The following is a 13,324-nucleotide window of genomic DNA, read 5'->3' as shown; positions in this document are numbered from 1 at the left end:
ATGGCCTCCCGGGTGCTGCCCTCAGCCACGACTGCCTCCTCTTCAGGGAGCACACTGGAAATGGGGCATCTCCGTGTCCATACTCCAGAACCCCCAGAACCATCCAGGCAGAAACACATTCATCTTGTGTGAGTTTCCTGTGGCTGCTGAACAAATAACACAAATCAGGGATTTAGAGCAGTGCACATTTATTCTCCACGGGTCTGGAGGTCTGAAGGCCAAAACGGGCCCCAGGCAGGTTCTTTCTGGAGTCTCCGTGGGAGGCCCTCTTGCCTTTTAGCTTCTGGAGGTGCACACATCCCTTGGCTCACAGCATCTTCTCTCCTCGCTGACCTCTGCTTCCGTCCTCACCCCTTCTCTCTGTGACTGACCCCCTGCCTCACTCTTATAAGGACCCTCTTGAGGTCATTGGCCCACCCTGAATCCAAGCTAAACCCCCATCTCAAGATCCCTAACTTAATCACACCTGCAACATGACTCTGGCCATGTAAGGTGACATATTCACAGATTCTGGGACTAGGATGTGGACACCTTTGGGGACGTTGTCCAGCTGATCACAGACCCCATCCTGTGCTCTTGATGGTCCCTGCCTCGCTCTGGAATTCATGGAAAAAGCCTTTTCTCTCAGCACACATCAGAAGTGCCCCGGCTTTCTCCTCAGGCTGGTTGGCAGAAGTCTGCAGGAGCTCAGGGGACGGGCCCTCAGCTCTGTGAGGCTGTGCCCTGCCCCCTTACACCCAGGCTTAGCGAGATCCCACACGCATGTCTGACAGGGGTGGGAGATGGGACAAGGAATTTGGCATTGTGGGAAGCGGCTTCTCAAAGTCTCAAAGCTCTGCTCTGCAACAATCGTGTGGATCTGACCCTCAATACCAGTGCTGAGGGGCTGCCGGGACCGGCTCAGGCCCTATGCCTGCAGAAGCCACTCAACACCCTCAAAACCAGGGCCAGATCTGGACTTGCCAGGCTCTCTGAACTTCTGGATAGGCAGATAAGTCAAACTGGGGGAAGAATACGGGGTTACCAACCAAGCTATCTTTCCACAAAAGACATTTTCACACCAGAGGTTCAAAGTCCATAGTTTCCGATTAAAGAATTTTAAGTTGAATAAATTTCACTTCAGGAGAAGCTCCCCCTTATTTTTCTCATTTAGCATCAGAGGAAAGGGACTTCCCATCAACCAGAGTTGCCACAAAATGGCTCCGGAATAACCGACCGACGCACTGAAGAGAGTGAAGGGAGAGAAGAGCGTCCACGGTGAACTGGAGCTGTCGAATCAGACAGACAACCTCCGGCTGCAAAGCACATTGTCTTGAAATGAAGAACTTGTTTAAGAGCAGGTTTGATGAGCAGGTTTGAAGAACGGGTTTAAGAGCAGGTTTGATGAGCAGAAGACAGAACTGGTGAACCTGAAGATGGGTCAATATCAGAACCGAGGCACAAGAGAAAGTAGGACAGGACTTCAGGACATGTGGGGCACGCTCAGAACATCTAACAAAGGAGGAACTCAAGCCTTGCAAGTAAAGCAGCTGCCCCTGGGGGCTCGCGGGGCCGGGGGCTCGGGCTGCCTGCTGTACACCCCACAGCAGCTCTGGACGGAGGGGGGCATCCAGACGTTGGTCTACCCCCGAGGGCAGCGGAGGCCAGAGCATGTTCAGGGGAGGAAACCGCCCTCACCCAGATGGTGGGACCCTCGCTCTGTGAAAGGCCTTTACCCTCCCCGGTGGGTGGGTGGGTGTCGGGGCTACTGACCATCGCGCCCTGCCGCAAGTCTTAAAGAGCCACCACCTGGAGAGGCAGCATCCTCTGGAAGATGCCCTCTGGAGCCAGCTTCTCTTCACTGAACCTCACTTGCCACTGAATTTAGTGACACAATTGGAAATAGGTTCCCTTGGAAAAAATTACTGTTCCCCTGCATAATAATGCTCATTGCATGTGGAGCAAAGCTTTTAAAGTCACATTGAATGGGAAACGGGGTTTTTCTAGTCAGTAATTCTCACTGTGAATCACAGGTGGGTGGAGTCACTTTAGCACAGAGCTAGGTTTTAGGGGCAGCCACCCGACAACCCTGCAGGCAGCAGCAGTTCCTCAGTTTCCCACAGGACCCTGGCTCCTCCCCCTCCCCGCTCTGGGCTGAGCAGACAGCCCCACTGTGTGGATGCTCGGGTCCTCCCAGGTCCAGACCAAGGTCACCTGTGCCGTAGCGGAGGGCTCTCAGCTGTCTCCTATCCATGTGTCCATCCATGTGGGGATGCCCCCGGCCACCAGCCCTCAGCCCTCTGGCTTGCTCCCTCTCCCTTCATCCCTCCCCCAACTCCCCATCTCCTCATCCCCTGTCACCCCCTTTCAGGACAGCTCAGCTCCTTTCCTACTGACCACAGGGTCTGTCCAGCTTGCACACTGGACTGGCGTCTGTCCCTCCCTTGGTGGAGAGAAGGCCGTTTGCATGGGGCCTGCGGCTCTGCAGTACATCAAGACCAGGAGATGAGTGACCAAGGCTGCTCCTAGAAGGGTAGGGAGCTGACTGACGCCTTTGGGGTCTGAATCCCTCATTCCTGAGTCTCCCACGAGGGCCTGAAGCCCATAGCTCTCCAGGAAGCCACACCTGGCACACGGTGCGGTCACAGCCATGACGTGCCCGTCCCTCATCCCGGGCTTCGTGTCCTTCCTTGACCAAGTACTGTGTCCTTCCCCATGCAGCCAGGTCATGGTGCTTCACGGACCCTGTCTCAGGGCTGACCTGACATCTCCATGTCGGCTCACAGGCTCACAAGGGGTGGTGACAACAGGGACCTCAGCTGGGGGACGCGGTGTGGTTTTCCTCCCTGGAATGTCAGTCCTGTGTCCACGAGCACATTTCCTCCCCTCTCTGGGCTTCAGTTTCCTCCCCTGAAAACAAGGCCATTATAATCCCATCTCCTAGGGCTGTGGGGAGGGCGGACGACTCTGGGAGGATGGTGGGCACACTCCCTGGAGGAGGGCGGAGGCTCGGGGTCCAGGGTCTGCTTGAGCGGGTGGAGGCATGGCCTTATTTGGATGTCCCTAATCGAAACCAGAGAACCAGTGGCCTCTTCAGATGAACCCCGAACTCATGTAGGTCAGAGGCGGGTGGGCTCAGGGCCCCTCTGCCCCACGCTCCTTGTGACAACTTGTAACAGAGCCGTCTCCTTGAGGGGCCCAGAAAGTCGGGCTTCTGAGCAAACATTTCCTTTGTCTCTAGTTCTCACCTGTCTCCGGCCCCACATCTGACGGGATAACCCTGAACAGTGATAGCGTCTCCCTCCCACGTCAGGCATTAAGAAAGGACTGCTACCCAGAGGTGCTCAGGGTGACACCAACCACAGGGTGCACAAGCCACTCGTGCTTCCAAGGGCATCCTAACAGCCCTTGAGAGGACCGTGAATTAACCGAAGCCCCGTCGGCTCGCGCCAAGGGGACTCTCAACGCACGTCCACTCCGAGGGGCAGCAGCTGAGGAAAGGATGAAGCCTTTAACCGATTCCAGCCCCCGCCCCTGTTCTCGCCGTTTTCCCCTCGGAGTGTCGAGGTTCCCACGCTCGCTCCTCCCTCACTCCCCAGGGGCCTCTTTCCAGTTGGGATCTCAGCATCGACTCACTCAGCGCCTCAGCTGTCCCTGGCGGCCCTTCCCTGGAAACCCCATAACCCAAGTTCTGTCTGTGAGACAGGGCCTGTTAGTATCACTTAACAGTATAATTTACCTCGTTCTATTAAAACACAAACTTTCAGCCCCAAATCTGACTCTGGCGGGTAGACTTGGCACAAAGCGGTGGACGTTTCTCCCCACCCATGTCCAAGTCCTCCTACAATGACACGAGTACCTGGATATTGGTACCCATTTGAACCGTTCCCACCAGGACTTAGAATCCACCCATCCGTCCATCCCTCCACCCATCCACTTGACAGACATCTGCCGAGTGCCCGTCTCAGGTTAGGAAATCCAGTGGTAGAAAAAGGATCGTTACCCGCCCTAGAGACGACACATTAGTGAGGAGAGACATGATAATCTCAGCAGATAAACATCCCAATTTCAGAAGGTCAAAAGCCCTAGGAGGAAAATCAAACGGGGAGATGTCCTGGAGAGCGTGGCTGAGTCGTGGGACTTGTTTCTGTCCTGTGTGTGTGTGTGGACCCTCCATAACGAGGAGCCTTTGTCCCCCAGGATGCCTCCAAAGCCTGCGCTGCCCAGAAACTGGAGAGGACAAACGGCCTGTTTTGGGGAAAAGTGTCCTTCATGGTCAAACCTCTAACCAGCAGCGGCTGGAGATGGAAAGGATGATGGGGCCATGACTGGAGGGGGCTGGGGAGCTGGAGGTGGAATTGGCCAACAAAGACCAGCCCTCAGAACAGAAGGGGAAACAGAGGCAGCTGAACTACTTCAAAGGGTAAGATAAAAACAAATGAAGACTATCACTTGCACACACTTAAGTGCGTATAACATGAAAGTGGAAATCCAAGACACTTGCTCTTACTTCAGATTTATTACGGGATCAAAATTTAATGTCCTATGGAAGTATGTGGCTCGGAGGGAAATTGGAACTTGGTACTGGAGGCCCCGCTCGACCCCAGTGCAACCCCAGGTGGGTGGAGAGACAGAAACTGATGGCTCTGTACACTATGTACATTATTTTACAATAAACTCATGAACTTTCCTCATTTTTATGGCTTATTTGGAGTCTTATATTAGCATCAGTTGGTCAGAGAATTGTTATTTATTCTTGTCTTCACACCTTTCTGTTTCTTTTAGAAACACAACTCTAGTTTTAAGGGGCAAGTCAGTAAAAAAAAATATAAAAAAGAACCAATAGGCAAGCTTTCAGAGCACCTCTGTTCTCCATGGTCCCTGGCATGTCCCATCGCCTCGTGGTCTCCCTCGGCGTCAACAGGCAGCATCTCTCTGAAGAGCTCTCCATAGTAAATTTATGCCATAAATAAAACCATCCATCTCCTTCTTCACTGTCTGTGAGGAGGAATGAGAGGAGAAAGCCCATAAAAATGCAATTGCCTCTATTGCTGAAACGCTTCCTGCAAATACTGAGACTGGAGTCGAGGGCTGGACTTTGCTTTGTAATATCAGAGCAACAGTATAAATGTTTGTTTAAAATCCAAGCACTTGGACTTGGTTAGAATATGCAGTTATCCCTCCTAGTCGTCATTGTTACAACAATTTTCAAGAAGGTTCTATTTGGTGAGTCACCTGATTATCTAAACACACTTCTCTTTCTTTGAGGGCTTGATTCTAACTGGGTCACCTGCCCCCAGATCCAAGCCCGAGTGGGCTAGATGGCTTCTCGGGTTGGGCGGTTTGGGCACGACTGGCCGTGCTTAGATCAGATTCCCAGACACGCTGGAGGAGCCTGTGCCCAGGAAAAGGCGCCCGCCCAGGCTGGCTCTGAGCTCGTCCAGGGGATGCAGAGGCTGTGCCCGGGAACGCAGTGGGTCGATAACGCCTGCATGGCTATCCTGAGGACAGAGGTCACCAAGCCAGTGAAGAAGCAGGAATGTGTCCACGTCAGAAACATCTCTGGAATGTTCTCTAAGCCTCAGGAGATGCGCAAGTCCTCATGGATGACATGAAGATAACTCCTGCTGTAAGCTCAAAGGAGCACCCAGTGCTCAGAGGATGCTGCACAGGGCATCGTCGCTTTCCTCTCGAGGGTCTCTGCCAGTGCTCTGGCAGTGGGGCCCCTTAAGCTTGACCAAGGCAGTCGCCCTGGTCCCCTTCTAGTCCATCAGCTTTGTCCACACTTGTCCACTCACTCTTTTCAGCTTCTCCCCCTCACCCTTCTCTACGGCAAGAGCTGTGTGTCCTGGGCTGATGAGGATGGGCTTTGGAACATGGGCAGGTCTAGGTGCCAGGTCTAGGCTTTGGGCCCCACTGGCCTCCAGGTGATGACTTCGGCCCCTTGAGGCCCTAATAGGTTAGGAACATGAGGCAGGACCAGGTACACATTTGGCAGTTTGTGGCAGGTTGGGGTGTGTGTCTGAGAAACAGGGTGGGGTGATGGGCAGTTGGGTGGACCCTGGCTACGGGGAGTGCCTGTGGAGACCGGCTCCGGTATCGGTTAGTCTAAGACCAGGTTTGCTCGGAGAGAAAGGAGGGATAAAGGGGCCTAATGTCTGTGAAAACTAACCTCACCCAGTGGTCCAGGCGCTGGTTCTTAAATTGTTTATTGCCTTTTGGAATCATCTGGAGAGTTAAAAAGACACTGATGCCGCGATCTCACGTGAGAATTCTGACATAACTAGAACGGGGCAAATGTTCATTTTCTGTTGCTGCGTGACAAATTAGCAAGCTTAGTGGCTTAAAACAGCACAAATTTATTTTCTCATAGTTTCCAAGGTTTAGGAGTTGGGACACACCTTGGCTGGGCCCCTTGCTCAGGTTCTTACACAGCTGCAACCAAGGTGTAGCCGGGCTGTGCTCTCAGCTGGCAGAATTCATTTCCTTGCAGTTGTAGGACTGATGGCTTCTGCTTTTCTGGCTGTCAGCTGGATGCACGTTCAGTCCCAGAGGCCACCCACAGTTCCCTGCCACAGCTCACAGCTGTTTCCCTCTTCAAGGCCAGCAGGAGACAGCAAGAGCTGGTTGAGTCTTATGTAAATTTATGGTAATGTCATTGCAGGAGGGAGGCCCCTTTGCCGCATAATGCACCCTTATCGAGGCAGTGACATCCACCACATTTACCACTTCTTTTGGTTGGAGGCAAGTCACAGGCTCCACCCTCAATCACCAGGAGGATGTGACTCACTGGGGGTCACCTTGGGTGTCTCTGCCACATGCTATAATTTGGGCATTGGGACTCTTCGAAGTTACCAAGAAAGTTTTAATGCGTAGCAAAATCTGGGAACCAGTTATCCAAAGACCTTTGCTGTTGTCTAACTCTGGAGGCTGGTTGTGTCTCCTTCCTGCAGGCACTGCCCAATCCAGGCCCAGCTGCTGACTGAGAGACCAGACACAGATTCTTTCATTCTGGGATACTTGTCAAACATCTAGGGGGAGACGTCACCAGTGCAGTTGGATACATCTGTCAGAAAAAAGGACTGAATTACCTGATTAATTTGGCAAATCATTGCAAAAGCCATCTATCTACATTCTTATATTATGAATAAAAGCAACTTCCGGGGCCAGCCCCGTGGCCCAGTGGTTGGGTTCATGCTCTGCTTCAGCAGCCCAAGGTTTCGCCAGATCGTATCCTGGGTGCCGACATGGCACTGCTCATCAGGCCACACTGGGGCAGCATCCCACATAGCACAGCCAGAGACACTTACAACTGGAATATACAACTATGTACTGGGGGGCTTTGAGGAGAAGAATGAAAAAAAAGAAGAAGGGGCCAGTCCGGTGGTGCAGCAGTTAAGTGCACACATTCCACTTCGGTGGCCCGGGGTTCACCGGTTCAGATCCCAGGTGTGGACATGGCAACACTTGGCAAGCCATGCTGTGGTAGGCGTCCCACAGATAAAGTAAAAGAAGATGTTAGCTCAGGGCCAGCCTTCCTCAGCAAAAAGAGGAGGATTGGCAGATGTCAGTGTGGGGACCTGGAAATGGCCACCCCAAGATATGTCTCTTTGGCATGATTATTTGAGGCTGGTTTCTTTGCAGACAGGAAAGCAACTGAAAAGTAGAACTTGCTTGCCCTTTGTTAGGAGACATTTACATTGTAAAGGAAATCTCTATCTGTAAAGGTGCCTCCCTCTCTGTACCAGGAAGAAGAAAGGAGATGACCTTCTCTCTAGAAACTCTTAATCAATACCAAAGGCAAGGACTTAAATCTGCATTTTGTTTACTGTACTTGTGTGGTAATCTCCCATGATCAACTCCCCCTCCCAACTGTTGGCATTTCTTTAAGGATTAAGCATCTTTCCTTAGGCTCGGAACTGATTGCTGTGCTCACCTGTGACCACCCAGCTCAAGACAATAGACTTGCCTCCTGCTACGCCCTCCGAGATAGCAGACCCACTACCTGCTGTGTCCATCAAGCGCTGTGCCGACAGGGCAATCTTGTGACTATTGTAGGAGGGACATTTCAATCATATGTGAAATATCCTATTTGGGGGTATATAACCACTCTGTGCTCCCCACTTCTTCGGTGCCCTTTCTTCCTTCAGGAAGAAAGGCCCCGGGCCATGTTTCCTCATAAAGCTTTGTTTAATTTTCTCCTGCTATTCTGTCTCATGTGAATTTAATTCGTTCTCTGGCCAGACGAACCCACATTGGATAGAGGAAATGTCTTCCTCCCTACGTTAGCTCAGGGCTAGTCTTCCTCAAAACAAAAAAAAAGAAGAAGATTGTGAACTTACCGTTTTGCCACCAGACCAGCCCCCCCCAATTTTTTGGAAAGAAGAGAATAACATATTTGACTATATCTAAAGGACTCTACACAAGCCTTTGTTTTACAAAGTGTCTGTTACCCACATGAATACAGTCAATTCATCTTTGACAAAGGAACAAAGGCAGTACAGTAGAGAAAAGAAATCCTTTCCAGAAATGGTGCTGGAACTAGTGGACATCCACGTGAAAAACTATGAATCTATTCACAGATCCTTCACCAAAAATTAATTAATCCAAAATGGATTACAGACCTAAATGTAAAATGCAAAACTATGAAACTCCTAGGAGAAAATCTAGATAGACCTTGCGTGTGGTGATGACTTTTTAGATACAACACCAAAGGCTTGATTTATCAAGGAAATAATTGATGAGCTGACCTTAATTAAAAATAAAAATTTCTGGGGCCAGCCTGGTAGTGCAGCAGTTAAGTTCACACATTCTGCTTCGGCAGCCCAGGGTTCACCAGTTCGGATCCCGGGTGTGGACCTACGTACTGCTTATCAAGCCATGCTGTGGCTGGTGTCCCACATATAAAGTAGAGGAAGATGGGCATGGATCTTAGCTCATGACCAATCTTCCTCAGCAAAAAGAGGAGGATTGGTGGCAGATGTTAGCTCAGTGCTAATCGTCCTCAAAAAAATAAAAAACAAAATAAAATGTATATAAAAACTTCTGTTCTTTCAAGAGAATGAGAAGACAAGCACAGAGTGGGAGAAAATATTTGCAAAAGACACATCTGAAAAAGGGCTGTTATCCAAAATATACAAAGAACTCTTAAAACTTAACAGAATACAAACAACCTGCTTTAAAAATGGGCAAAACACCTGAACAGACACCTCACTAGTCAAGACAGACAGATGGCAAATAAGCATGTGAAAAGATAGTCCACATCATATGTCATTAGGGAAATGCAAATTAAAACAATGAGATACCACGACACACTATCAAGATGGCTAAAATCCAGAACACCAACATCACCAAATGCTGGTGAGAATGTGGAGCCACGGGAACTCTTAATCATTATTGGTGAGAACGCAAGATGGTTCAACCACTTTGGAAGACAGTTGGAAGGTTTCTTACGAAACTAAACACACTCCCACCAAATGATCCTTGGTATTTACTGAAATGAGTTGAAAACTTACGTCCACGCAAAAACCTGCACATGGATGTTTACAGCAGCTTTATTCATAATTGCCAAAACTGGGAAGCAGGGAAGTCGCCCTTCAGTAGGTGAATGAATAAATAAACTGTGGTACATCCAGACAGTGGAATATTTCAGCCTAAAAAGAAATGAGCTATTAAGCCAAGAAAAGACATGAAGGAAACTTTAATGCATATTACTAAGTGAAAGAAGCCAATCTGAAAAAACTACACACTGTATGATTCCAATTATATGACACTCTGGAAAAGGTGTAATCATAGGCCCATTTAAAGCCAGTTCAAACAGACCCCATCTCTTATCAGCAAAGTGATTAAGGATTGTCTTTAGGAAAATCTGCAAAGTCACATAGTCAGAGCATATACAGAAAAGGAATCTTGACCTGAAATGAACACAGAACCAAAGATCCTCCTCCTCATGGAACCACCAGACCAGGACACGACCAGAACTCAAAAGTCAGACTCTTATCTGAAGCGAGGGCTCCCTCATTCAGGAAGATCTGGTGTGAAAATTACTTCCCCACCTCATTGTAAATATTTAGAACCCTATCATAAAGGTTTAGAACCTCATCATAAAAGTTTAGAACCTCATCGTAAATGTTTAGAACCCTGTCATAAATGTTTAGAAGCCCACTAATGAAAGCCTGTCCCACAGGCATTTCTTCATGCCAGCCTATTTTTCATAACCTCTCAAATTTTGCCCCAAATCCTGAATTGGGGAGATAGATCTGAGGGCACAAGCTCCCGTCTCCCTGAAGATGGATCTCACAGAATAAAGCTGATTTCTCCTCCAAAAGATGATGCCGTAATTAACTGGGTTTTTTTTTTAATGCACGTGGGGCAAGAGAACCTCAACTTTGTGTAGTAACAAAGGCAAAACTATGGATACAGTGAAAGAATCAGTGGTTGCCAGGAGTGGGGATGGGGACAGATGAACAACCAGAGCACAGAGGATGTTTAGTGAAAACATTCCATATATATCCTAATGCTGGATACATGTCATTATGAGACATGAACCAGCCTAACGAGACAGGGCCGTCCGCACAGTGCCCAGCCTAACAAGATAAGGCCCCTAACCAATCAGCAACCCAGGAGAATCAGATAGAGACCACCCAGATCCACATGGTGCAGCCTTGGGACTTTCCCAGGCTGACGCATGGCCCTAGCACCCATGAGTCCCCTGAAGGTGACTCTAGCCCCATTTAGCATGGTAAAAATCACACCCAGGGGTGGTGAGTTAGCATGCTAATGATACATGCAATGCATGTGTGGCATGTTGAACAACAGTGCAAGTGCAAGAAAAACTCCACCTCTACAGGCCGTGACAAGGGACTCCTCCCCAGCCTTTGCCTAATAAAAAGCCCCACAATCCCACTTCCTAACAAGCTGGTCACCTGCCCCTTTCCTTTCTGCACACCTCCCTTGTGCCTCCCCAGTGCACAGACTAATAAACTTCTACTTTCTACTCCCGTTTGTTGTCTCTCTTGATTTCTATCCTGGGGGACAACCAACAAGAACCCAATGTGCCGGTAACAATTATACTTTTGTCCAAACCCATGAGATGAACAACACCAAGAGTGAACCCTATGTAAACCACGGATGTTGGGTGATAATGTGTCCACATAGGTTTATCAATTGCTACAAATGTGCCACTCTGGTGTGGATGTTGATAGTAAGAGAGGATGTGCATGTGTGGGGCAAGGGGTATATAGTGTTAAAAAGAATTCAGCTCAGTAAATTTGAAGGTTTAATTGGCTTTATTAAGCGATTCACGAATTGGGCAGCATCACACCTAGCAACTAGAAACGTGTTTCACGGGGTTGTACAAAATGGAAGGTTTTTATAGGAAGAAGAGTGGGGCAAGGGAGCTATTAGCAAAAGAAAGGATTACCTTTAAGCCGGACATCTCCTCCTGGTGGAAGGGAACAACAGGGTCTTTATTATGTAGATTGCTTCTTCCTGGGGAGAGTAAGGCCCAAGTGACAGATTACTTTAGGGGCTACACCAGATAAGCGCAGACTGGCTGATGAAGATGACATCTTTGGGAGAGGTTGAAGCTGCCATAAGCTCATGTGTTAAATCCAGGTTTGTATCGTTGGCTTTGGCAGAGTGATGCCATTTGGGGCCTGTCGTTTTCTTAACAATAAGAACCCTCTGGGGGCCGGCCCGGTGGCGCAGTGGTTAAGTTCGTACTTCCGCTTCTCTGCAGCCCAGGGTTCACCGGTTCGGATCCCGGGTGTGGACATGGCACCGCTTGGCAAGCCATGCTGTGGCAGGCATCCCACATACAAAGTAGAGGAACATGGGCATGGATGTTAGCTCAGGGCCAGTCTTCCTCAGCAAAAAGAGGAGGATTGGCAGCAGATGTTAGCTCAGGGCTAATCTTCCTCAAAAACTTTCTGCTCAATTTTACTATGAACCCAAAACTCCTCTAAAAATGCCTGGGCATGGGTCCTGAGGATGCTGACTGGACCCAGGGCCTTCCCTGGAGATTTTGGGGGGCTCCCTACCTGCTTGCACTGGCCAACGCCCCCTCTTCCATGGCAGAGATTTCTCAGCCTGGACCTGCACCCCAGGGAGTCTATGGTGTTGGAGCTGGGCACCACCCGGGCCGTGGACCCCGCTGAGGCCAAGGCCTGGTTAGGGGACCTGCAAGTGGTGTCTGTGGTGGGCTGCCACAATGCCGTCTACTTCCGGAAGATGACGCCGGCGTGGGCCATGCAGGCCTCGGAGGGGTGCTGGGAGCTGCTGCTGGAGCCGGGCGAGGTGTGGGCGGTGAGGCTCCAAGATGCAGCCCCCGGGCAGGACTTGCACAGGTGGAAGCTGAGCATTCTGGAATCCTGTTCTCCAGGGCAGAGTGAAGAGCTGGTCCCTGCAGACGCAGCCCTGCTTAAGAGGGGGTTCACGATCCTCTCTTACTCACCCTGGACCAAAAGGGAGGTCCGGGAGGGGGAGCTAGCGTCTGGGTCTCTGTCCTCCACCCAAGGAAGGGATCCCAGCACCACTGAGACCCGGAGCAGTGGGTCCAGGGAGCCTGGGGAGAGCCTCGGGCCTGGGGGAGCTGCCCTATTTCCAGCGTCTCAGCCCAGGGCCCCAGGACTGAGGGACTGAGGCCCAAGTGTTCACATTGTTCTGGCGGCCCCCAGACGCCTGAGACTGGGAAGGACTGGCAGCTCCCCCTTCATGATGGCCAGGGGAGCATTTTGGCAAAGGATGGGGACTTGTGGGTGTGGAGGAAGAATGGGGAGTGTCCTGGGGACTGAGAAGTGGGACCTATGGCGGCCTCAGGGGAGGCACCCAAATGCCTGTAACTGGGAGAGAAGTGCTTCTGTGTCAAATGTCACGGAGTTAGGAATGTGACGCTCTCCAGGAGGTGCCTCATAAGTGGTTGCTGTGCAGCGTGTGAAGTGGCAGCAGGACACGGACCTGTGCAGCGGCCTGCCCTGTCCATGGGGAGGGACGTCTCAAGTTTGACACTGAGTCCCTGGATCACCCCAGAGTCTGGCGGCCACGGGGAAATGTGCTTGCCTTTGCCTGGATGGTCTCTGCGGCTCCCCAGGACCCTGTCAGCAGCAGTGGGGACTGTGGTCTGCGGTGGGGGGACCTGGTTTCCAGCGCTGGCTGTTCTATGCGGTTTGACCGTTCATCCCTGTTTCTTTTTATGCTATTTTTTACTAAATGAAAGTATAAGAGAAATGAACAGCTAGTTGAAATCCCAGGCGTGGTGTGTGGAAATTGGGACTCAACACACAAAGATACATCCACACTAACTCAGGTCAGTGTCCACCTGACAGGCACATGCCGCACAGACCTT

This window comes from Equus asinus, chromosome 13 (assembly GCF_041296235.1).
Source record: "Equus asinus isolate D_3611 breed Donkey chromosome 13, EquAss-T2T_v2, whole genome shotgun sequence".
NCBI classification, from domain to species: Eukaryota; Metazoa; Chordata; class Mammalia; order Perissodactyla; family Equidae; genus Equus; species Equus asinus.
Note: the sequence above shows the minus strand (reverse complement) of the source record.